At 49.6% G+C, this 27,925-nt stretch overlaps 1 pseudogene; it reads left to right on the top strand.

Moving 5' to 3' along the window:
* LOC121273451 overlaps window positions 1-26,899 on the top strand; it is a 154,871-nt pseudogene extending 127,972 nt beyond the window's left edge.
* The last annotated feature ends 1,026 nt before the right edge of the window (window positions 26,900-27,925 follow it).

Below are 27,925 nucleotides of genomic sequence, written 5' to 3'. Positions count from 1 at the left end.
TCGACCTGTCGACCTGTCGACCTGTCGACCTGTCGACCTGTCGACCTGTCGACCTGTCGACCTGTCGACCTGTCGATCTATCGATCTATCGATCTGTCGACCTGTCTATCTGTCGACCTGTCGACCTGTCGACCTGTCTATCTGTCGACCTGTCGACCTGTCTATCTATCGATCTGTCGACCTGTCGACCTGTCTATCTGTCGACCTGTCGACCTGTCTATCTATCGATCTGTCGACCTGTCTATCTATCGATCTGTCGACCTGTCTATCTATCGATCTGTCGACCTGTCGACCTGTCTATCTATCGACCTGTCTATCTATCGATCTGTCGACCTGTCTATCTATCGATCTGTCGACCTGTCTATCTATCGATCTGTCGACCTGTCTATCTATCGATCTGTCGACCTGTCTATCTGTCGACCTGTCGACCTGTCGACCTGTCTATCTGTCGACCTGTCTATCTATCGATCTGTCGACCTGTCGACCTGTCTATCTATCGATCTGTCGACCTGTCTATCTATCGATCTGTCGACCTGTCGACCTGTCGACCTGTCGACCTGTCGACCTGTCGACCTGTCGACCTGTCGACCTGTCGACCTGTCGACCTGTCGACCTGTCGACCTGTCTATCTATCGATCTGTCGACCTGTCTATCTATCGACCTGTCGACCTGTCGACCTGTCGACCTGTCGACCTGTCGACCTGTCGACCTGTCGACCTGTCGACCTGTCGACCTGTCTATCTATCGATCTGTCGACCTGTCTATCTATCGATCTGTCGACCTGTCTATCTATCGATCTGTCGACCTGTCTATCTATCGATCTGTCGACCTGTCTATCTATCGATCTGTCGACCTGTCTATCTATCGATCTGTCGACCTGTCTATCTATCGATCTGTCGACCTGTCGACCTGTCTATCTATCGACCTGTCTATCTATCGATCTGTCGACCTGTCTATCTATCGATCTGTCGACCTGTCTATCTATCGATCTGTCGACCTGTCTATCTATCGATCTGTCGACCTGTCTATCTATCGATCTGTCGACCTGTCTATCTGTCGACCTGTCGACCTGTCGACCTGTCTATCTGTCGACCTGTCTATCTATCGATCTGTCGACCTGTCTATCTATCGATCTGTCGACCTGTCTATCTATCGATCTGTCGACCTGTCGACCTGTCGACCTGTCGACCTGTCGACCTGTCGACCTGTCGACCTGTCGACCTGTCGACCTGTCTATCTATCGATCTGTCGACCTGTCTATCTATCGACCTGTCGACCTGTCGACCTGTCGACCTGTCGACCTGTCGACCTGTCTATCTATCGATCTGTCGACCTGTCTATCTATCGATCTGTCGACCTGTCGACCTGTCTATCTATCGACCTGTCTATCTATCGATCTGTCGACCTGTCTACCTATCGATCTGTCGACCTGTCTATCTATCGACCTGTCGACCTGTCGACCTGTCGACCTGTCGACCTGTCGACCTGTCGACCTGTCGACCTGTCGACCTGTCGACCTGTCGACCTGTCGACCTGTCGACCTGTCGACCTGTCGACCTGTCGACCTGTCGACCTGTCTATCTGTCGACCTGTCTATCTATCGATCTGTCGACCTGTCTATCTGTCGACCTGTCTATCTATCGATCTGTCGACCTGTCTATCTATCGACCTGTCTATCTATCGACCTGTCGACCTGTGGACCTGTCGACCTGTCGATCTGTCGACCTGTCGACCTGTCTATCTGTCGATCTGTCGACCTGTCTATCTATCGATCTGTCGACCTGTCTATCTATCGACCTGTCGACCTGTCGATCTGTCGACCTGTCGACCTGTCGACCTGTCGACCTGTCGACCTGTCGACCTGTCGACCTGTGGACCTGTCGACCTGTGGACCTGTCGACCTGTCGACCTGTCGACCTGTCGACCTGTCGACCTGTCGACCTGTCGACCTGTCGACCTGTCGACCTGTCGACCTGTCGACCTGTCTATCTGTCGATCTGTCGACCTGTCTATCTATCGATCTGTCGACCTGTCGACCTGTCGACCTGTCGACCTGTCGACCTGTCGACCTGTCGACCTGTCGACCTGTCGACCTGTCGACCTGTCGACCTGTCGACCTGTCTATCTATCGATCTGTCGACCTGTCTATCTGTCGACCTGTCTATCTATCGATCTGTCGACCTGTCTATCTATCGACCTGTCTATCTATCGACCTGTCGACCTGTGGACCTGTCGACCTGTGGACCTGTCGACCTGTGGACCTGTCGACCTGTCGATCTGTCGACCTGTCGACCTGTCTATCTGTCGATCTGTCGACCTGTCTATCTATCGATCTGTCGACCTGTCTATCTATCGACCTGTCGACCTGTCGATCTGTCGACCTGTCGACCTGTCGACCTGTCGACCTGTCGACCTGTGGACCTGTCGACCTGTCGACCTGTGGACCTGTGGACCTGTCGACCTGTCGACCTGTCGACCTGTCGACCTGTCGACCTGTCGACCTGTCGACCTGTCGACCTGTCGACCTGTCGACCTGTCTATCTGTCGATCTGTCGACCTGTCTATCTATCGATCTGTCGACCTGTCTATCTATCGACCTGTCGACCTGTCGACCTGTCGACCTGTCGACCTGTCGACCTGTCGACCTGTCGACCTGTCGACCTGTCGACCTGTCGACCTGTCGACCTGTCTATCTGTCGACCTGTCTATCTGTCGACCTGTCTATCTGTCGACCTGTCTACCTGTCGACCTGTCTATCTGTCGACCTGTCTATCTATCGATCTGTCGACCTGTCTATCTATCGATCTGTCGACCTGTCTATCTATCGACCTGTCTATCTATCGACCTGTCGACCTGTCGACCTGTCGACCTGTGGACCTGTCGATCTGTCGACCTGTCGACCTGTCTATCTGTCGATCTGTCGACCTGTCTATCTATCGATCTGTCGACCTGTCGACCTGTCTATCTGTCGATCTGTCGACCTGTCTATCTGTCGACCTGTCGACCTGTCGACCTGTCTATCTGTCGACCTGTCTATCTATCGATCTGTCGACCTGTCGATCTATCGATCTGTCGATCTGTCGATCTGTCGACCTGTCGACCTGTCGACCTGTCGACCTGTCGACCTGTCGACCTGTCGACCTGTCGACCTGTCGACCTGTCGACCTGTCGACCTGTCGACCTGTCTATCTGTCGACCTGTCTATCTATCGATCTGTCGACCTGTCTATCTATCGATCTGTCGACCTGTCTATCTATCGATCTGTCGACCTGTCTATCTGTCGATCTGTCGACCTGTCTATCTGTCGATCTGTCGACCTGTCTATCTGTCGACCTGTCGACCTGTCTATCTATCGATCTGTCGACCTGTCTATCTGTCGACCTGTCGACCTGTCGACCTGTCTATCTGTCGACCTGTCTATCTATCGATCTGTCGACCTGTCGACCTGTCTATCTATCGATCTGTCTATCTATCGATCTGTCGACCTGTCGACCTGTCTATCTATCGACCTGTCTATCTATCGACCTGTCGACCTGTCGACCTGTCGACCTGTCGACCTGTCTATCTGTCTATCTGTCTATCTGTCTATCTGTCTATCTGTCTATCTGTCTATCTGTCTATCTGTCTATCTGTCTATCTGTCTATCTGTCTATCTGTCTATCTGTCTATCTGTCTATCTGTCTACCTGTCTACCTGTCTACCTGTCGACCTGTCGACCTGTCGACCTGTCGACCTGTCGACCTGTCGACCTGTCGACCTGTCGACCTGTCGACCTGTCGACCTGTCGACCTGTCGACCTGTCGACCTGTCGACCTGTCGACCTGTCGACCTGTCGATCTGTCGACCTGTCGATCTGTCGACCTGTCTATCTATCGATCTGTCGACCTGTCTATCTATCGATCTGTCGACCTGTCGACCTGTCGACCTGTCGACCTGTCGACCTGTCTAATTATCTGTCGACCTGTCTATCTATCGATCTGTCGACCTGTCTATCGATCTGTCGACCTGTCGACCTGTCGACCTGTCGACCTGTCTATCGATCTGTCGACCTGTCTATCTGTCGATCTGTCGACCTGTCGACCTGTCGACCTGTCGACCTGTCGACCTGTCTATCGATCTGTCGACCTGTCTATCTGTCGATCTGTCGACCTGTCTATCTGTCGATCTGTCGACCTGTCGACCTGTCGACCTGTCTATCTATCGATCTGTCGACCTGTCTATCTATCGATCTGTCGACCTGTCTATCTGTCGACCTGTCGACCTGTCGACCTGTCTATCTGTCGACCTGTCGACCTGTCTATCTATCGATCTGTCGACCTGTCTATCTGTCGATCTGTCGACCTGTCTATCTGTCGACCTGTCGACCTGTCGACCTGTCTATCTATCGACCTGTCTATCTATCGACCTGTCGACCTGTCGATCTGTCGATCTGTCGACCTGTCGACCTGTCGACCTGTCGACCTGTCGACCTGTCGACCTGTCGACCTGTCTATCTGACGACCTGTCTATCTATCGATCTGTCGACCTGTCTATCTATCGATCTGTCGACCTGTCTATCTATCGATCTGTCGACCTGTCGACCTGTCGACCTGTCTATCTGTCGACCTGTCTATCTATCGATCTGTCGACCTGTCGACCTGTCTATCTATCGATCTATCGATCTGTCGACCTGTCTATCTGTCGACCTGTCGACCTGTCGACCTGTCTATCTGTCGACCTGTCTATCTATCGATCTGTCGACCTGTCGACCTGTCTATCTATCGATCTGTCGACCTGTCTATCTGTCGATCTGTCGACCTGTCGACCTGTCTATCTATCGATCTGTCGACCTGTCTATCTGTCGACCTGTCGACCTGTCGACCTGTCTATCTATCGACCTGTCGACCTGTCGACCTGTCGACCTGTCGACCTGTCGACCTGTCGACCTGTCGACCTGTCGACCTGTCTATCTATCGATCTGTCGACCTGTCGACCTGTCGACCTGTCGACCTGTCTATCTATCGATCTGTCGACCTGTCTATCTATCGATCTGTCGACCTGTCGACCTGTCGATCTGTCGATCTGTCGACCTGTCGACCTGTCGACCTGTCGACCTGTCTATCTATCGATCTGTCGACCTGTCTATCTATCGATCTGTCGACCTGTCTATCTATCGATCTGTCGACCTGTCGACCTGTCTATCTATCGACCTGTCTATCTATCGATCTGTCGACCTGTCTATCTATCGATCTGTCGACCTGTCTATCTATCGACCTGTCGACCTGTCTATCTGTCGACCTGTCGACCTGTCGACCTGTCTATCTGTCGACCTGTCGACCTGTCGACCTGTCTATCTGTCTATCTGTCTATCTGTCTATCTGTCTATCTGTCTATCTGTCTATCTGTCTATCTGTCTATCTGTCTATCTGTCTATCTGTCTATCTGTCTATCTGTCGACCTGTCGACCTCTCGACCTGTCGACCTGTCGACCTGTCGACCTGTCGACCTGTCGACCTGTCGACCTGTCGACCTGTCGACCTGTCGACCTGTCGACCTGTCGACCTGTCGACCTGTCTATCTATCGATCTGTCGACCTGTCTATCTATCGATCTGTCGATCTGTCGACCTGTCTATCTATCGATCTGTCGACCTGTCTATCTATCGATCTGTCGACCTGTCGACCTGTCTATCTATCGACCTGTCTATCTATCGACCTGTCGACCTGTCGACCTGTCGACCTGTCGACCTGTCGACCTGTCTATCTATCGATCTGTCGACCTGTCTATCTGTCGACCTGTCGACCTGTCTATCTGTCGACCTGTCTATCTATCGATCTGTCGACCTGTCGACCTGTCTATCTATCGATCTGTCGACCTGTCGACCTGTCGACCTGTCGACCTGTCGACCTGTCGACCTGTCGACCTGTCGACCTGTCGACCTGTCGACCTGTCGACCTGTCGACCTGTCGACCTGTCGACCTGTCGACCTGTCTATCTATCGATCTGTCGACCTGTCTATCTATCGATCTGTCGACCTGTCTATCTATCGATCTGTCGACCTGTCTATCTATCGACCTGTCGACCTGTCGATCTGTCGACCTGTCGACCTGTCGATCTGTCGACCTGTCGACCTGTCTATCTGTCGACCTGTCGACCTGTCGACCTGTCTATCTGTCGACCTGTCTATCTATCGATCTGTCGACCTGTCTATCTGTCGACCTGTCGACCTGTCGACCTGTCTATCTGTCGACCTGTCGACCTGTCGACCTGTCGACCTGTCGACCTGTCGACCTGTCGACCTGTCTATCTGTCGACCTGTCGACCTGTCGACCTGTCTATCTATCGATCTGTCGACCTGTCTATCTATCGATCTGTCGACCTGTCTATCTATCGATCTGTCGACCTGTCTATCTATCGACCTGTCGACCTGTCGACCTGTCGATCTGTCGACCTGTCGACCTGTCTATCTGTCGACCTGTCGACCTGTCTATCTGTCTATCTGTCTATCTGTCTATCTGTCTATCTGTCTATCTGTCTATCTGTCTATCTGTCTATCTGTCTATCTGTCTATCTGTCTATCTGTCTACCTGTCTACCTGTCGACCTGTCGACCTGTCGACCTGTCGACCTGTCGACCTGTCGACCTGTCGACCTGTCGACCTGTCTACCTGTCTACCTGTCTACCTGTCTACCTGTCTACCTGTCGACCTGTCGACCTGTCGACCTGTCGACCTGTCGACCTGTCGACCTGTCGACCTATCGATCTGTCGACCTGTCTATCGATCTGTCGACCTGTCTATCTATCGATCTGTCGACCTGTCTATCGATCTGTCGACCTGTCGACCTGTCTATCTATCGACCTGTCGACCTGTCGACCTGTCTATCTATCGACCTGTCGACCTGTCGACCTGTCGACCTGTCGACCTGTCGACCTGTCGACCTGTCTACCTGTCTATCGATCTGTCGACCTGTCTATCGATCTGTCGACCTGTCTATCGATCTGTCGACCTGTCTATCTATCGATCTGTCGACCTGTCTATCGATCTGTCGACCTGTCGACCTGTCTATCGATCTGTCGACCTGTCGACCTGTCTATCTATCGACCTGTCGACCTGTCGACCTGTCGACCTGTCGACCTGTCGACCTGTCTATCGATCTGTCGACCTGTCGACCTGTCGACCTGTCTATCGATCTGTCGACCTGTCGACCTGTCGACCTGTCGACCTGTCGACCTGTCGACCTGTCGACCTGTCGACCTGTCGACCTGTCGACCTGTCGACCTGTCTATCGATCTGTCGACCTGTCTATCTATCGATCTGTCGACCTGTCTATCTATCGATCTGTCGACCTGTCTATCTATCGACCTGTCTATCTATCGACCTGTCGACCTGTCGACCTGTCGACCTGTCGACCTGTCGACCTGTCGACCTGTCGACCTGTCTATCGACCTGTCGACCTGTCGACCTGTCTATCGATCTGTCGACCTGTCTATCTATCGATCTGTCGACCTGTCTATCTATCGATCTGTCGACCTGTCTATCTATCGATCTGTCGACCTGTCTATCTATCGACCTGTCGACCTGTCGACCTGTCGATCTGTCGACCTGTCGACCTGTCGATCTGTCGATCTGTCGATCTGTCGATCTGTCGACCTGTCGATCTGTCGACCTGTCGATCTGTCGATCTGTCGACCTGTCGATCTGTCGATCTGTCGACCTGTCGATCTGTCGACCTGTCGATCTGTCGATCTGTCGACCTGTCTATCTGTCGACCTGTCGATCTGTCGACCTGTCGACCTGTCGATCTGTCGATCTGTCGATCTGTCGATCTGTCGACCTGTCGATCTGTCGATCTGTCGACCTGTCTATCTGTCGACTTGTCGATCTGTCGACCTGTCGATCTGTCGACCTGTCGACCTGTCGACCTGTCGACCTGTCGATCTGTCGACCTGTCGACCTGTCGACCTGTCGACCTGTCTATCTATCGATCTGTCGACCTGTCTATCTATCGATCTGTCGACCTGTCTATCTATCGATCTGTCGACCTGTCTATCTATCGATCTGTCGACCTGTCTATCTATCGACCTGTCGATCTGTCGACCTGTCGATCTGTCGACCTGTCGACCTGTCGACCTGTCGACCTGTCGACCTGTCGACCTGTCGACCTGTCGACCTGTCGACCTGTCGACCTGTCTATCTATCGATCTGTCGACCTGTCTATCTATCGATCTGTCGACCTGTCTATCTATCGATCTGTCGACCTGTCTATCTATCGACCTGTCGACCTGTCTATCTATCGACCTGTCGATCTGTCGATCTGTCGACCTGTCGACCTGTCGACCTGTCGACCTGTCGACCTGTCGACCTGTCGACCTGTCTATCTGTCTATCTGTCGACCTGTCTATCTGTCTATCTGTCTATCTGTCTATCTGTCTATCTGTCTATCTGTCGATCTGTCGATCTGTCGATCTGTCGACCTGTCGACCTGTCGACCTGTCGACCTGTCGACCTGTCGACCTGTCGACCTGTCGACCTGTCGACCTGTCGACCTGTCGACCTGTCGACCTGTCTATCTATCGATCTGTCGACCTGTCGACCTGTCTATCTATCGATCTGTCGACCTGTCTATCTATCGATCTGTCGACCTGTCTATCTATCGACCTGTCGATCTGTCGACCTGTCGACCTGTCGACCTGTCGACCTGTCGACCTGTCGACCTGTCGACCTGTCGACCTGTCTATCTGTCTATCTGTCGACCTGTCTATCTGTCTATCTGTCGACCTGTCTATCTGTCTATCTGTCTATCTGTCGACCTGTCTATCTGTCTATCTGTCTATCTGTCTATCTGTCGACCTGTCGACCTGTCGACCTGTCGACCTGTCGACCTGTCGACCTGTCTATCTGTCGATCTGTCGATCTGTCGACCTGTCGACCTGTCGACCTGTCGACCTGTCGACCTGTCGACCTGTCGACCTGTCGACCTATCGATCTGTCGATCTGTCGATCTGTCGATCTGTCGATCTGTCGACCTGTCGACCTGTCGACCTGTCGACCTGTCGACCTGTCGACCTGTCGACCTGTCGACCTGTCGACCTGTCGACCTGTCGACCTGTCGACCTGTCGACCTGTCTATCTATCGATCTGTCGACCTGTCTATCTATCGACCTGTCGACCTGTCTATCTATCGATCTGTCGACCTGTCGACCTGTCTATCTATCGATCTGTCGACCTGTCTATCTATCGACCTGTCGACCTGTCTATCTATCGATCTGTCGACCTGTCGACCTGTCGATCTGTCGATCTGTCGATCTGTCGATCTGTCGACCTGTCGACCTGTCGACCTGTCGACCTGTCGACCTGTCGACCTGTCGACCTGTCGACCTGTCGACCTGTCGACCTGTCGACCTGTCGACCTGTCGACCTGTCGACCTGTCTATCTATCGATCTGTCGACCTGTCTATCTATCGACCTGTCGACCTGTCTATCTATCGATCTGTCGACCTGTCGACCTGTCTATCTATCGATCTGTCGACCTGTCTATCTATCGACCTGTCGACCTGTCTATCTATCGATCTGTCGACCTGTCGACCTGTCTATCTATCGATCTGTCGACCTGTCGACCTGTCGACCTGTCGACCTGTCTATCTATCGACCTGTCGACCTGTCGACCTGTCGACCTGTCGACCTGTCGACCTGTCGACCTGTCGACCTGTCGACCTGTCGACCTGTCTATCTATCGACCTGTCGACCTGTCTATCTATCGATCTGTCGACCTGTCGACCTGTCTATCTATCGATCTGTCGACCTGTCTATCTATCGACCTGTCGACCTGTCTATCTATCGATCTGTCGACCTGTCGACCTGTCTATCTATCGATCTGTCGACCTGTCGACCTGTCGACCTGTCGACCTGTCGACCTGTCGACCTGTCGACCTGTCTATCTATCGACCTGTCGACCTGTCGACCTGTCGACCTGTTGACCTGTCGACCTGTCTATCTATCGATCTGTCGACCTGTCGACCTGTCGACCTGTCGACCTGTCGACCTGTCGACCTGTCGACCTGTCGACCTGTCGACCTGTCGACCTGTCGACCTGTCGACCTGTCGACCTGTCGACCTGTCGACCTGTCGACCTGTCTATCTATCGATCTGTCGACCTGTCTATCTATCGACCTGTCGACCTGTCTATCTATCGATCTGTCGACCTGTCGACCTGTCTATCTATCGATCTGTCGACCTGTCTATCTATCGATCTGTCGACCTGTCGACCTGTCTATCTATCGATCTGTCGACCTGTCTATCTATCGATCTGTCGACCTGTCGACCTGTCTATCTATCGATCTGTCGACCTGTCGACCTGTCGACCTGTCGACCTGTCGACCTGTCTATCTATCGATCTGTCGACCTGTCTATCTATCGATCTGTCGACCTGTCTATCTATCGACCTGTCGACCTGTCTATCTATCGATCTGTCGACCTGTCGACCTGTCGACCTGTCGACCTGTCGACCTGTCTATCTGTCTATCTGTCTATCTGTCGACCTGTCGACCTGTCGACCTGTCGACCTGTCTATCTGTCTATCTGTCTATCTGTCTATCTGTCTATCTGTCTATCTGTCTATCTGTCTATCTGTCTATCTGTCTATCTGTCGACCTGTCGACCTGTCGACCTGTCGACCTGTCGACCTGTCGACCTGTCGACCTGTCTATCTGTCTATCTGTCTATCTGTCTATCTGTCTATCTGTCTATCTGTCTATCTGTCTATCTGTCTATCTGTCTACCTGTCTACCTGTCTACCTGTCTACCTGTCTACCTGTCTACCTGTCGACCTGTCGACCTGTCGACCTGTCTACCTGTCTATCTGTCTATCTGTCTATCTGTCTATCTGTCTATCTGTCTATCTGTCTATCTGTCTATCTGTCTATCTGTCTATCTGTCTATCTGTCTATCTGTCTATCTGTCTATCTGTCTATCTGTCTATCTGTCTATCTGTCTATCTGTCTATCTGTCTATCTGTCTATCTGTCTATCTGTCTATCTGTCTATCTGTCTATCTGTCTATCTGTCTATCTGTCGACCTGTCTATCTGTCTATCTGTCTATCTGTCGACCTGTCGACCTGTCGACCTGTCTATCTGTCTATCTGTCTATCTGTCTATCTGTCGACCTGTCGACCTGTCGACCTGTCGACCTGTCGACCTGTCGACCTGTCGACCTGTCGACCTGTCGACCTGTCTATCTGTCTATCTGTCTATCTGTCTATCTGTCGACCTGTCGACCTGTCGACCTGTCGACCTGTCGACCTGTCGACCTGTCGACCTGTCGACCTGTCGACCTGTCGACCTGTCGACCTGTCGACCTGTCGACCTGTCGACCTGTCGACCTGTCGACCTGTCGACCTGTCGACCTGTCGACCTGTCGACCTGTCGACGTGTCGACCTGTCGACCTGTCGACCTGTCGACCTGTCGACCTGTCGACCTGTCTATCTGTCTATCTGTCGACCTGTCGACCTGTCGACCTGTCGACCTGTCGACCTGTCGACCTGTCGACCTGTCGACCTGTCGACCTGTCTATCTGTCTATCTGTCTATCTGTCTATCTGTCTATCTGTCTATCTGTCGACCTGTCGACCTGTCGACCTGTCGACCTGTCGACCTGTCGACCTGTCGACCTGTCGACCTGTCTATCTATCGATCTGTCGACCTGTCTATCTATCGACCTGTCGACCTGTCTATCTATCGATCTGTCGACCTGTCGACCTGTCTATCTATCGATCTGTCGACCTGTCTATCTATCGACCTGTCGACCTGTCTATCTATCGATCTGTCGACCTGTCGACCTGTCGATCTGTCGATCTGTCGATCTGTCGATCTGTCGACCTGTCGACCTGTCGACCTGTCGACCTGTCGACCTGTCGACCTGTCGACCTGTCGACCTGTCGACCTGTCGACCTGTCGACCTGTCGACCTGTCGACCTGTCTATCTATCGATCTGTCGACCTGTCTATCTATCGACCTGTCGACCTGTCTATCTATCGATCTGTCGACCTGTCGACCTGTCTATCTATCGATCTGTCGACCTGTCTATCTATCGACCTGTCGACCTGTCTATCTATCGATCTGTCGACCTGTCGACCTGTCTATCTATCGATCTGTCGACCTGTCGACCTGTCGACCTGTCGACCTGTCTATCTATCGACCTGTCGACCTGTCGACCTGTCGACCTGTCGACCTGTCGACCTGTCGACCTGTCGACCTGTCGACCTGTCGACCTGTCTATCTATCGACCTGTCGACCTGTCTATCTATCGATCTGTCGACCTGTCGACCTGTCTATCTATCGATCTGTCGACCTGTCTATCTATCGACCTGTCGACCTGTCTATCTATCGATCTGTCGACCTGTCGACCTGTCTATCTATCGATCTGTCGACCTGTCGACCTGTCGACCTGTCGACCTGTCGACCTGTCGACCTGTCGACCTGTCTATCTATCGACCTGTCGACCTGTCGACCTGTCGACCTGTTGACCTGTCGACCTGTCTATCTATCGATCTGTCGACCTGTCGACCTGTCGACCTGTCGACCTGTCGACCTGTCGACCTGTCGACCTGTCGACCTGTCGACCTGTCGACCTGTCGACCTGTCGACCTGTCGACCTGTCGACCTGTCGACCTGTCGACCTGTCTATCTATCGATCTGTCGACCTGTCTATCTATCGACCTGTCGACCTGTCTATCTATCGATCTGTCGACCTGTCGACCTGTCTATCTATCGATCTGTCGACCTGTCTATCTATCGATCTGTCGACCTGTCGACCTGTCTATCTATCGATCTGTCGACCTGTCTATCTATCGATCTGTCGACCTGTCGACCTGTCTATCTATCGATCTGTCGACCTGTCGACCTGTCGACCTGTCGACCTGTCGACCTGTCTATCTATCGATCTGTCGACCTGTCTATCTATCGATCTGTCGACCTGTCTATCTATCGACCTGTCGACCTGTCTATCTATCGATCTGTCGACCTGTCGACCTGTCGACCTGTCGACCTGTCGACCTGTCTATCTGTCTATCTGTCTATCTGTCGACCTGTCGACCTGTCGACCTGTCGACCTGTCTATCTGTCTATCTGTCTATCTGTCTATCTGTCTATCTGTCTATCTGTCTATCTGTCTATCTGTCTATCTGTCTATCTGTCTATCTGTCTATCTGTCGACCTGTCGACCTGTCGACCTGTCGACCTGTCGACCTGTCGACCTGTCTATCTGTCTATCTGTCTATCTGTCTATCTGTCTATCTGTCTATCTGTCTATCTGTCTATCTGTCTATCTGTCTACCTGTCTACCTGTCTACCTGTCTACCTGTCTACCTGTCTACCTGTCGACCTGTCGACCTGTCGACCTGTCGACCTGTCTATCTGTCTATCTGTCTATCTGTCTATCTGTCTATCTGTCTATCTGTCTATCTGTCTATCTGTCTATCTGTCTATCTGTCTATCTGTCTATCTGTCTATCTGTCTATCTGTCTATCTGTCTATCTGTCTATCTGTCTATCTGTCTATCTGTCTATCTGTCTATCTGTCTATCTGTCTATCTGTCGACCTGTCTATCTGTCTATCTGTCTATCTGTCGACCTGTCGACCTGTCGACCTGTCTATCTGTCTATCTGTCTATCTGTCTATCTGTCGACCTGTCGACCTGTCGACCTGTCGACCTGTCGACCTGTCGACCTGTCGACCTGTCGACCTGTCGACCTGTCGACCTGTCTATCTGTCTATCTGTCTATCTGTCTATCTGTCGACCTGTCTATCTGTCGACCTGTCGACCTGTCGACCTGTCGACCTGTCGACCTGTCGACCTGTCGACCTGTCGACCTGTCGACCTGTCGACCTGTCGACCTGTCGACCTGTCGACCTGTCGACCTGTCGACCTGTCGACCTGTCGACCTGTCGACCTGTCGACGTGTCGACGTGTCGACCTGTCGACCTGTCGACCTGTCGACCTGTCGACCTGTCTATCTGTCTATCTGTCTATCTGTCGACCTGTCGACCTGTCGACCTGTCGACCTGTCGACCTGTCGACCTGTCGACCTGTCTATCTGTCTATCTGTCTATCTGTCTATCTGTCTATCTGTCTATCTGTCTATCTGTCTATCTGTCTATCTGTCTATCTGTCTATCTGTCTATCTGTCGACCTGTCGACCTGTCGACCTGTCGACCTGTCGACCTGTCGACCTGTCGACCTGTCGACCTGTCGACCTGTCGACCTGTCGACCTGTCGACCTGTCGACCTGTCGACCTGTCGACCTGTCGACCTGTCGACCTGTCGACCTGTCGACCTGTCGACCTGTCGACCTGTCGACCTGTCGACCTGTCGACCTGTCGACCTGTCTATCTATCGATCTGTCGACCTGTCTATCTATCGACCTGTCGACCTGTCGACCTGTCGACCTGTCGACCTGTCGACCTGTCGACCTATCGATCTGTCGACCTGTCTATCTATCGACCTGTCGACCTGTCGATCTGTCGACCTGTCGACCTGTCGATCTGTCGACCTGTCGACCTGTCGATCTGTCGACCTGTCTATCTGTCTATCTGTCGACCTGTCTATCTGTCTATCTGTCGACCTGTCGATCTGTCGACCTGTCGACCTGTCGACCTGTCGACCTGTCGACCTGTCGACCTGTCGACCTGTCGACCTGTCGACCTGTCGACCTGTCGACCTGTCGACCTGTCGACCTGTCTATCTATCGATCTGTCGACCTGTCTATCTATCGATCTGTCGACCTGTCTATCTGTCGACCTGTCGACCTGTCGATCTGTCGACCTGTCGACCTGTCGACCTGTCGACCTGTCGACCTGTCTATCTGTCTATCTGTCGACCTGTCGATCTGTCGACCTGTCGACCTGTCGACCTGTCGACCTGTCGACCTGTCGACCTGTCGACCTGTCGACCTGTCGACCTGTCTATCTGTCGACCTGTCTATCTATCGATCTGTCGACCTGTCGACCTGTCGACCTGTCGACCTGTCGACCTGTCGACCTGTCGACCTGTCGACCTGTCTATCTATCGATCTGTCGACCTGTCGACCTGTCTATCTATCGATCTGTCGATCTGTCGACCTGTCGACCTGTCGACCTGTCGACCTGTCGACCTGTCGACCTGTCGACCTGTCTATCTATCGATCTGTCGACCTGTCGACCTGTCGACCTGTCTATCTATCGATCTGTCGATCTGTCGACCTGTCGACCTGTCGACCTGTCGACCTGTCGATCTGTCGATCTGTCGACCTGTCGACCTGTCGACCTGTCGACCTGTCGATCTGTCGATCTGTCGACCTGTCTATCTATCGATCTGTCGACCTGTCTATCTGTCGACCTGTCGACCTGTCGACCTGTCGACCTGTCGACCTGTCGACCTGTCGACCTGTCGACCTGTCGACCTGTCGACCTGTCGACCTGTCGATCTGTCGACCTGTCGACCTGTCGACCTGTCGACCTGTCGACCTGTCTATCTGTCGACCTGTCGACCTGTCTATCTGTCGACCTGTCGACCTGTCGACCTGTCTATCTGTCGACCTGTCTATCTGTCGACCTGTCTATCTGTCTATCTGTCTATCTGTCGACCTGTCGACCTGTCGATCTGTCGATCTGTCGACCTGTCGACCTGTCGACCTGTCGACCTGTCGACCTGTCTATCTGTCGACCTGTCTATCTGTCGACCTGTCTATCTGTCGACCTGTCTATCTGTCGACCTGTCTATCTGTCGACCTGTCGACCTGTCTATCTGTCTATCTGTCTATCTGTCGACCTGTCGACCTGTCGACCTGTCGACCTGTCGATCTGTCGATCTGTCGATCTGTCGATCTGTCGACCTGTCGACCTGTCGACCTGTCTATCTGTCTATCTGTCTATCTGTCTATCTGTCTATCTGTCGACCTGTCGACCTATCGACCTGTCGATCTGTCGACCTATCGATCTGTCGACCTGTCGATCTGTCGACCTGTCGATCTGTCGACCTGTCGACCTGTCGATCTGTCGACCTGTCGACCTGTCGACCTGTCGACCTGTCGACCTGTCGACCTGTCGACCTGTCGACCTGTCGACCTGTCGATCTGTCGACCTGTCGACCTGTCGACCTGTCGACCTGTCTATCTATCGATCTGTCGACCTGTCTATCTATCGATCTGTCGACCTGTCTATCTATCGATCTGTCGACCTGTCTATCTGTCGACCTGTCGACCTGTCTATCTGTCGACCTGTCTATCTGTCGACCTGTCGACCTGTCGACCTGTCGACCTGTCTATCTGTCGACCTGTCGACCTGTCGACCTGTCTATCTATCGATCTGTCGACCTGTCGACCTGTCGACCTGTCGACCTGTCGACCTGTCGACCTGTCGACCTGTCGACCTGTCTATCTATCGATCTGTCGACCTGTCTATCTATCGATCTGTCGACCTGTCTATCTATCGATCTGTCGACCTGTCTATCTATCGATCTGTCGATCTGTCGATCTGTCGACCTGTCGACCTGTCGACCTGTCGACCTGTCGACCTGTCGATCTGTCGACCTGTCGACCTGTCTATCTGTCGACCTGTCGATCTGTCGACCTGTCGACCTGTCGACCTGTCGACCTGTCGACCTGTCGACCTGTCGACCTGTCTATCTGTCGACCTGTCTATCTATCGATCTGTCGACCTGTCTATCTGTCGACCTGTCTATCTGTCGACCTGTCGACCTGTCTATCTGTCGACCTGTCGACCTGTCGACCTGTCTATCTGTCGACCTGTCTATCTATCGATCTGTCGACCTGTCGACCTGTCTATCTATCGACCTGTCTATCTATCGATCTGTCGACCTGTCTATCTGTCGACCTGTCGACCTGTCGACCTGTCTATCTGTCGACCTGTCTATCTATCGATCTGTCGACCTGTCGACCTGTCTATCTATCGATCTGTCGACCTGTCGACCTGTCGACCTGTCGACCTGTCGACCTGTCGACCTGTCGACCTGTCGACCTGTCGACCTGTCGACCTGTCGACCTGTCGACCTGTCTATCTGTCGACCTGTCTATCTGTCTATCTATCGATCTGTCGACCTGTCTATCTATCGATCTGTCGACCTGTCTATCTATCGATCTGTCGACCTGTCTATCTATCGATCTGTCGATCTGTCGACCTGTCTATCTGTCGACCTGTCTATCTGTCGACCTGTCTATCTGTCGACCTGTCGACCTGTCGATCTGTCGACCTGTCGACCTGTCGACCTGTCGACCTGTCGACCTGTCGACCTGTCTATCTGTCGACCTGTCGACCTGTCGATCTATCGACCTGTCTATCTATCGATCTGTCGACCTGTCTATCTGTCTATCTGTCGACCTGTCGACCTGTCGACCTGTCGACCTGTCGACCTGTCGACCTGTCGACCTGTCGACCTGTCTATCTGTCGACCTGTCGACCTGTCGATCTATCGACCTGTCTATCTATCGATCTGTCGACCTGTCTATCTGTCTATCTGTCGACCTGTCGACCTGTCGACCTGTCGACCTGTCGACCTGTCTATCTGTCGACCTGTCTATCTATCGATCTGTCGACCTGTCGACCTGTCTATCTATCGATCTGTCGACCTGTCGACCTGTCTATCTATCGAACTGTCGACCTGTCGACCTGTCGACCTGTCGACCTGTCGACCTGTCGACCTGTCGACCTGTCGACCTGTCGACCTGTCTATCTATCGATCTGTCGACCTGTCTATCTATCGATCTGTCGACCTGTCTATCTATCGACCTGTCGACCTGTCGACCTGTCGACCTGTCGACCTGTCGACCTATCGATCTGTCGATCTGTCGATCTGTCGACCTGTCTATCTATCGACCTGTCGACCTGTCGACCTGTCGACCTGTCGACCTGTCGACCTATCGACCTGTCGACCTGTCGACCTGTCGACCTGTCGATCTGTCGATCTGTCGACCTGTCGACCTGTCGACCTGTCGACCTGTCGACCTGTCGACCTGTCGACCTGTCGACCTGTCGACCTGTCGACCTGTCTATCTGTCGACCTGTCTATCTATCGATCTGTCGACCTGTCTATCTATCGATCTGTCGACCTGTCTATCTATCGATCTGTCGACCTGTCTATCTATCGATCTGTCGACCTGTCTATCTATCGATCTGTCGACCTGTCTATCTATCGATCTGTCGACCTGTCTATCTGTCGACCTGTCGACCTGTCTATCTATCGATCTGTCGACCTGTCTATCTATCGATCTGTCGACCTGTCTATCTGTCGACCTGTCGACCTGTCTATCTATCGATCTGTCGACCTGTCTATCTATCGATCTGTCGACCTGTCGATCTGTCGACCTGTCTATCTGTCGACCTGTCTATCTGTCGACCTGTCTATCTGTCGACCTGTCTATCTGTCGACCTGTCTATCTGTCGACCTGTCTATCTGTCGACCTGTCTATCTGTCGACCTGTCTATCTATCGATCTGTCGACCTGTCTATCTATCGACCTGTCGACCTGTCTATCTATCGATCTGTCGACCTGTCTATCTATCGATCTGTCGACCTGTCTATCTATCGATCTGTCGACCTGTCTATCTATCGATCTGTCGACCTGTCTATCTATCGATCTGTCGACCTGTCTATCTATCGATCTGTCGACCTGTCGATCTGTCGACCTGTCGACCTGTCGACCTGTCGACCTGTCGACCTGTCGACCTGTCGACCTGTCGACCTGTCTATCTGTCGACCTGTCTATCTATCGATCTGTCGACCTGTCTATCTATCGATCTGTCGACCTGTCTATCTATCGATCTGTCGACCTGTCTATCTATCGATCTGTCGACCTGTCTATCTATCGATCTGTCGACCTGTCTATCTATCGACCTGTCGACCTGTCGACCTGTCGACCTGTCGACCTGTCGACCTGTCGACCTGTCGACCTGTCGACCTGTCGACCTGTCGACCTGTCGACCTGTCGACCTGTCGACCTGTCGACCTGTCGACCTGTCTATCTGTCGACCTGTCTATCTGTCGACCTGTCTATCTGTCGACCTGTCTATCTGTCGACCTGTCTATCTGTCGACCTGTCTATCTGTCGACCTGTCTATCTGTCGACCTGTCTATCTGTCGACCTGTCTATCTGTCGACCTGTCTATCTGTCGACCTGTCTATCTGTCGACCTGTCTATCTGTCGACCTGTCTATCTGTCGACCTGTCTATCTGTCGACCTGTCTATCTGTCGACCTGTCTATCTGTCGACCTGTCGATCTGTCGACCTGTCGATCTGTCGACCTGTCTATCTGTCGACCTGTCTATCTGTCGACCTGTCGACCTGTCTATCTATCGATCTGTCGACCTGTCTATCTATCGATCTGTCGACCTGTCGATCTGTCGACCTGTCTATCTGTCGACCTGTCTATCTGTCGACCTGTCTATCTGTCGACCTGTCTATCTGTCGACCTGTCTATCTGTCGACCTGTCTATCTGTCGACCTGTCTATCTGTCGACCTGTCTATCTATCGATCTGTCGACCTGTCTATCTATCGACCTGTCGACCTGTCGACCTGTCTATCTGTCGACCTGTCTATCTGTCGACCTGTCTATCTGTCGACCTGTCTATCTGTCGACCTGTCTATCTGTCGACCTGTCGATCTGTCGACCTGTCGATCTGTCGACCTGTCTTTCTCTATCTTCTATCGCTCTCTCTTTCTCTATCCATCCATCTGTCTATCTGTCTATTTGTCTATTTGTCTATCTACCAATCTCTTTAACTCTCTGTCGATCTATCTATCTGTTTATCTAACCAAGATAGCTGATAATAATTGATTATTTGTAAACATCATTGAGAATTGGCAAATTTGGAGAGCTACTTCAGAATTGTGATTGGCCGAAAGCCAATTGTCCATGCTTTCAAATAATCTCATTGATCAACTCTGGGTCATGCTTTATAAAAGTGCTAAAAAATTGTCTGTAAGTGATGAAGCTAGTCGATCCACCGGTTGGAGTTACATAATCTTTAGAGCAAATGCTGCCAAGCATCATCCACGTTCATCCTCTGAAAACGACAACATGTTGATCATGAAACTACAATAAATTAGCATAAAAACCCCTCTGGCCCACTTTTGTCCTTCATGGAAGATAATCGGTCATCCTGGCCCAGAGATAGGTAAATGTTACTGCATTAAATTAGTCATTTGCTGGTGAGAAGAGGTTGATAGTAAAATACTTTAAGCGAGAGCTCAGTGGAAATATTGTGGAAGGGTCTAAAGTGAAAGTGTTTGAGGAATGATTGATGTTTTCCTCAATAGAGGAGCAAGGGCTGGGGGAAGCCCAGGTTACAATATCCCTTATTTAACTCGCAGTTATGTGGCCTCGTGGGCAGTATTTCCCTTTTCCGACTTGTGCCTCATCTTGTGTACAAGACTGGCCATCATGGCGGTGTGTCCCGTCGGGCATATCAACTCCTAAATGCAATTTATGACCAGGATATTTTGGAAATAAATTATCCCAATATTAAACTTCGAACAATTTGCTTATTTTATACTCACGAATCACATTTTTAACTTGTTCAATTGACTTTTCATTCGCAGCGACACCGTCTCCCCCCACCCTCTACGCTCTGCTCTCCTCCTGTGAACAAGCAAACACTGCCGGCTCCGTCACCTACGGCTGTTTGGCTGCGGACTACTCCCCCGAAATCACCAGCGTTTCCTGGAAGAAAGATCAGGAGACGATCACAGCTGGATTGAAGACTTACCCATCAGTGCTGAATAAGAAGGGAACCCACACCCTGAGCAGCCAGTTAACCATCACCGAATCAGAGGTGGGAAGCAGCACAATCTACTGCGAGGTTCGACGGAGCGGGTCGGTCTGGCTGAAGGAAATGCCAGGTTCGTGTTGTGGGATGCACAGGGCGGCAGTGGCGGGTCTGGGTGAAGGGGGAACGTGGTCAGCAAATGAGTTATGTTCAAATTCTGCATCACATGGGTTAGAATGGAGTTAGAGTTTTGTCTATAGTTCAGGTGCTCATATGACACTTAGTGTGGATACCTGTATTCTCCACAGCACACTTAATGGATTGTGTAGAGTTCTGGCCTCCATATCACACTTAGTGTGATATGCACAGCTCTGGTCTCCACATCATAATTATTGTACTGTGGATAGTTTTGTTCTCCACATCACAATAGGTGTATTGTGTGCAGTTATCCCCCTCCAAATCACATCGAGTACACTGTATGTAGTTCTGGTTTCCACGTAAGAAGAATGCTACAGGGGCGTTGCAATAGGAGCTAAACTACATACAAGGACAATACCAGAGCTGATAGATTACTTCTGTTAAGTAACAGCGGGTTGGTGGTCTATTCTCGACAAAATAAAAAGTTGTGTTGTGACCGAATAAAGGTCCTCAGACTTCCGAAATAATTTGATAGATTAGACAAGAATTAGAGCTCATGTTAACAACAGAATGTTAAAAAAAACAATTGGCAAATCTGAATCTTCTTTACACAAAGAGTAAGAGGAATATGGGAATTTCTGGAGGTGAGACGTTACCGAAACCCTATTGAGGGAAATCTTAATAGGTACATGAGGGAGATTGTAATGGAGGTGGTTTTTAAACTGCGAGGTGAAATAGGGCGAGAGGATGTTCGTGTGGATCCTAAACTCCAGCATTGAACTATGGGGCCGCCTGGCCTGGTTCTGTCCTGTGGATTTTATGTAAATTGTTTTAGAGTTTTTAATTGTTTGGTTTGAAGCAAAATTAATTCCTAATAATATGCATTTTCTTGCAGATATTGTGGTGCATCATCCGACTGGTCTGCTCACCGTGAGCCCCAGTGAAGAAATCACAAGCAGCAGATTTGCAACCATCATCTGTTCAATCGTTGATTTCCGTCCAAATTCAATCAACGTGAAATGGCTAAAGAATGGACAGGCCATGGCTTTGGGCTTCGTTACCTCTCCCAGCTTTGAAGTGAACGGGAACTTCTCGGCAACCAGTCAGTTAACAGTCCCCACTGGGGGCTGGTTCAGTCACACGCTCTATACCTGCCTGGTCACTCATAAAGGGGTCCCTCAAAGCCGAAACATCACCAAACCTGAAGGTAAGAGACACAACCCGAGAAATTTCAAGGCTTTTCTTGGTGCCAATCTCTGTCCAAGCCAAGAAATAGTTTGGAATGATTAAAAGTCAGAGAATGTGTCCCATTTGCCAATTTTCCCGTTTGAGTTTCCTTCCAAAGGAAACAAAAACACACTGAAGGTAACCTTTCATTTATATAGCATCCTCCCCAGCATCAGATTTTCCCAAAACACTTAGCAGTCAATGAATGACAGTGGAAATGTGCTCATTGTGGTAAAGTAGAATATTCAGCAGCGATTTGCTGTGCAACAGTCACCAAGGCCCTGGGACATGATGCTGACAGGAGTTATTTATTTATTTATTGACTTCATTCTGTTTGTTCAGGGACACATGTTGTCCAGGAAACAGACACACTTCAGCTAAGCATTTCGAACGTTTTCTTTTCATTTTTATTTCCAGTTTCCAGCAATATTTGGCTTTTAGAACTAAAGAACATTATTAGTTTTGCTGTTGGGGAGAGTGAAACTAACTCAGGAGGAGCGTGGGAACAACGAGAGAATTTCAGCATGTAATAGCATGGATTCTGGGAGAGGCAGCTAACTCTAAAAGAGGGAATATTCAGTTAATAGATGGAGTCAGGATAAGGGAGCAAGCAATGAATTCTAAATCAGCGTTGCAATGCATGTATGTGCATGCACGGAAAATAGTTAATAAAATTTGGGAGTTACAGGCACAGATTGCCTTTTAGGATTATTATGATAGGGCAATAACGGAGACCTAATTTATGGAAGGACAGAATTGGGTGTTAATTATTCCTAGTTACAAGATGTCCATAAAAGACAGGAAATGACACAAAATGGGGGAGGGGTCGCGGTGGCGTTTTTGTTTAAGGAGAGTATTGCAGTACTGGTGAAAAATAATGTGTCAGGCGATTCAAGGACAGAACCAATTTGGCTGGAGTAAAGGAATAAGAAGGGTGCAATTACATTGCTGGGTGTAATGTATAGACCACAATAGCTAGTGGGGAGATAGAGAGGAGCAAGGAAATAACAGAGGTGTAAACATCATCGAGTCATTATAATGGATGGGGGAGGGGTTCATTACCCGAATATAAACTGGGATAGTGGGACTGTAAGGGACAGTGAGGGAGCAGCATTCCAGGATTATACCCTGGACAATTTGCTACAGCAGTGTGTGTCCATTGCAAGATGAAAGGAGGCACTGCTAGACCTGGTTCTTGGGAATGAGGTGGGCCAAGTAAACAAACTGATAGGAGGGGAGCACTTAGGAGACAGTGATCATTGTATCATAAGGTTTAGGATGATGGTGGAAAATGACATTGATCAATCCAGGGTAAGAGTAGCCAACTGGCACAGAGCGGGCTTCAATGGGGCAATAATGGGGCTGGGCCTGATAGACTGGAACCAAAGGTTGGTGGGAAAAACAGTAGCTGAACAATGGGCTAACTTCAAAGAGGAGATGGTTTCGGCACAGTCAAAGTATGTTCCCTCAAAAGGGAAGGGAAGAAGAAACAAGTCCAGAGCTCCCTGGATGGCAAAGGAGATAGAAATGAAGTTAATGAAGGGAAAATGTGATAACAACAGGTGTCGGGCAGTAAATACATTTGAGAACCAAGCTGAATACAGGAGGTTCAGAAGGGATGTGTAAAAGCAAATACGAGAAACAAAGAGAGATTATGAAAAAAGACTGACAGCTAACATAAAAGGAAATCCCAAAGTATTCCATAAGCATATCAATCGTAAAACGGTTGTAAAAGGAGGAATAGGCCGATTAAGGATTAAAAAGGGGATTTACACATATAGGCAAGAGGCATGGCTGAAGTGTTAAATGAATATTTTGCATCAGTCTTTACCTTTAGGTAGATACTGCCCAGGCCATGGTGACAGAAGAGGAAACTCAGTCACTAGAAGGGTTTAAAATTGAAAAGGATGAGGTATTGCATCAGCTGTCGGCTCTTAAAGCGGATAAGGCACCAGGACAGGGTGAGATGCGTCCAAGAATATTGAAGGGAATGAGAGTACAATTGCAAAGACACTGACAATAATCTATCAGCGTCCCCTACATTTGGAGGAGGTGCTAACGGACTGGAGAACTGGAAAAATTACGCCCTTGTTCAAAAAAGTTTGTAAAAGTCTTCCCTGCAAATACAGGCGAGTCAGTTTAACTTCGGTGGTGGGGAAACTTCTAGAAACAATTATTCTGGATGGAATTAATATCAAATGGGATAGTGTAGATTGATTAGGAAGAATCATCATGGATTTATTAAAGGAAAATCTTGTATAACTAACTTGCTAGAGTTTTTTCAAGAGGTAACAGAGATGGTTAATGAGGGCAAGGCCATTGATGTGGTCTATATGGATTTCCAAAAGGCTTTCAATACAGTGCCACACAACAGACCTGTGAGGAAAGTTATAGATCATGGAATTAAAGGGACAATAGCTAAGTGGATAAATACTTATATATATAAATGATCTAGATCTTGGTTTGCAGGGGACAGTTTAAAGTTTTGTGGACGACGAAAAACTTGGGAGAATTTGGGGAAATTTGACGTCACACTGACAAAGCAGGCATTCCTGGGTCTTAACAGTTGATGTTGAAGTCGGTACCTCTCACAATGCAATACTCACCCAGTACTACATTGCTGGTATCAGCTACATTTGTATTCAAACACCTGGAGTGGGGATTGAACCCATGTTCTTTCTGAATCAGAATCCCCCGGTGTCCAGGATTCCATCAACTCACAAAACACGGTGACATTTTGTTCAAAAGTTGGACAGTGAGTGAGGAGTCATTGGTTTTAGTTTTACCCGAAATTGATTGTGAGTAGGATCGGTGTCTGCAGGCCTTTACTGGTAATTGCCCACGACTTCAATCATGACAAAGATGTGCATTTTTTTTCTGCTGCTGTTTTCAGATTGAGCAGCGCTGATAGCAGTTTGCATAGTCTTGGCTGCCTTCCTTTGAGTACGAAAGTCTAATGAGTGATCGAATTGCGGTGTTTCAGTTAATTAATGAAACTGGAAGTGGGAAGTAGATGCTTAGTCCTCCAAATTAGAGATAGGAAAATTCTGACTGAGGCGATTTTGGCAACATTTTCCTCACACTGGGAAATATTATCACTTTCATTTTCCCCAAGAACTTCTGAGGCTGGGAATCAATTGACATTTCAAAAAAAGAGATTAACTTTTTTTTGAAAACGTTATCGCACGTGACAGAACGGGGAGGATAAATGGGGTTAATCCTTACAGAGAGGCATAGAGAGCTGAATGGTCTCCTCTTGTGCTGTGCTGTGTCTGATTCCTTGCTTTCGGGACGAGTGATATTCTGTCTGTAAGATGATTGTACTTGAATATATTTACCTTGCTGGACTGGCATTTGGTTTAGACATTCCCAGTTTTTCTGGCTGGAAATACCCAGGGAATGTTATGGAGTCTCCCGGAATTATTGCAAGTGATTGACCTTCAAACTAAGAAAATGTTAACACAGCAGAGGGAGATCAAATAAATATTCCCGTCTTGAGAGCGAAAGCTGAATACCGGTTTTCTGATTCTGAAGATGATGTTTTGGTTGACATTCATTTCTGCTTCACAGATTCCGGCTGCACCAATCCCGTAATTACTCTACAGCCACCGCCAATAGAACAGGTCTTACTAGAGGCGACAGTGACCTTAACCTGTATCGTGAGTAACGCCCCTTATGGAGTCCTCGTGTCCTGGACCCAGGAACAGAAGCCTTTGAAATCAGAGATGCTGTCCAGCCGGGCGAGGATCCTAACAGCGTGATCAGTAACCTGAACATCTCAACACAAGCCTGGCTGAGTGGGGCTGAGTTCTACTGCGTGGTGAGCCATCAGGATCTGCCGACTCCTTTAAGAAATTTCATCCACAAGGAAAAACGTGAGTGCTGAGAATGAATCAATAAGTGAGCCAGTGTGCAAATTCCCAGTGTAAGTTTAAAAACCAATTAGTAATGTACATTGCATTAATGAGCTAGTTTGATTGGTAATTTCATTAACTATAACCCCTAGGCCCGTAAATGATGCATTTAAGCAGTAAATTCATAAGTAGGCGAATGAACAGTACTCCAAGGTTTGATGGGAGGAGCTTGGTGTGGAGTTCAGACACTAGCACAGAGCTGTTCGGCCGAATGGCCTGTTACTGTTACTGACGAAACTTTGCAGTCCAATCCCGCATATTCTCAGAGTGAATGATTGCATCCACATCTGCTCCGATCTAGAAAGTGGGTCAGTCCCCAAAGTGGAAAATGGAGATCTTGAAAAGTCAAAACAAAACACATTTCTCTCACATCTAACCACAGGTGTCATTGTCCCTGGAATTCCCGTTTTTTTGACATTTATTGTAAATTTATTGCAGCTAAATATCTGCGGGAACCATCCGTCTCTGTCCTCCTGCCCCAGGCTGAAGATGTCTCCGCTCAGAGATTCATCTCCCTCAGCTGCTTAGTGAGAGGTTTCTCCCCCCGAGAGATCTTCGTCAAGTGGACCATCAATGACAAGCCCCTGAATCCAGGGAACTACAAGAACACTGTAGTGATGGCGGAGAACGGCAATAACTCCTTCTTCATGTACAGCCTGTTATCCATTGCAGCAGAGGAGTGGGCCAGCGGCGCTTCTTACTCCTGTGTGGTGGGACATGAAGCCATTCCCTTGAAGATCATCAACAGAATGGTTGATAAATCCAGCGGTAAACCGAGTTTTGTGAACATTTCCCTTGCACTGATGAACACCGTTAATTCATGTCAATGAGAATCTATTACTTACATTTCATACTCTAGCAGAAATAATAAAGTATTTAGATCCCGTTGTTCCTGCTTCACTTTTCGTCCATCCATTCAAACTTCTACCAGCTGGAAGTTGCCGCATCACACCCTATGGGAACTGAAGTGAGGGTCACATGGGAAGGCAAAATGTATCTCCACTTAACCAACATAGAAAGGAGGGAAGGCATTAGTTAATGCAATGTACCTGCACATCCCCAACAGAGACAACCAGAGAGGAAATTGTTTAGCCAACGGAGGGAGTGGAGAGCGGAACATTAACTCACTAACCTCCCAGTCCCAAAGGGTTTAGAAGTGAACAGCTGTCTATGATATGGGTTCAGATGCAAGACGGCTTCTAGCTTCCTGCGCTCGGATTGTAATCTTCAATCATGGCAAACATAGTGCAGCATGATGTTTTGAAATGATTTTCAATCTCTTGTTCTTGTAAATCACAAGTTGCTGATGATTTTTCATAATCCAAAACTGGAACTGCTGATTCCATCCTTCCTGTTCTTCTGATTCTGTTTCTAATGTTTCTAGGGTACCTTTGTTTAATTGTTGCATTCTATGGCTTGATGTCACATTGAACCCCAGATAATACACATTCCTACACAGAATGGCGTATAGTGTTCTCCATCGATCATTCCTTCACGGTCAGGCCAAGCTATTGATGTTCAGTGATACGTGGAACAATAATAAAAAAACACGCACACTGACACAAGCTCATAAACACGCACATGCACAAACACACACGCACACACACACACACACACACACAGAGGAAAAGCCACACTCACACATGCCCTGGCACAAGATCACACACACACACAAAGACATACACACACACATACTCACACACACACTACAGAAACAATGCAAACACACTAGTATGTAACAATACACACACAAACACACACACACAGAAATGCACATGCACACACACACTGATTCACACACCCGCAAACATACATAAACAAACACACACATCCACACACAAACGCACACACGCACACATACATGCACACACACAAACACACACACACACAGACGAAGACAGACAAACACACA

This window comes from Carcharodon carcharias (genome assembly GCF_017639515.1).
Source record: "Carcharodon carcharias isolate sCarCar2 chromosome 21 unlocalized genomic scaffold, sCarCar2.pri SUPER_21_unloc_3, whole genome shotgun sequence".
NCBI lineage: Eukaryota > Metazoa > Chordata > Chondrichthyes > Lamniformes > Lamnidae > Carcharodon > Carcharodon carcharias.
This window is presented reverse-complemented; position numbering and strand designations above follow the sequence as displayed.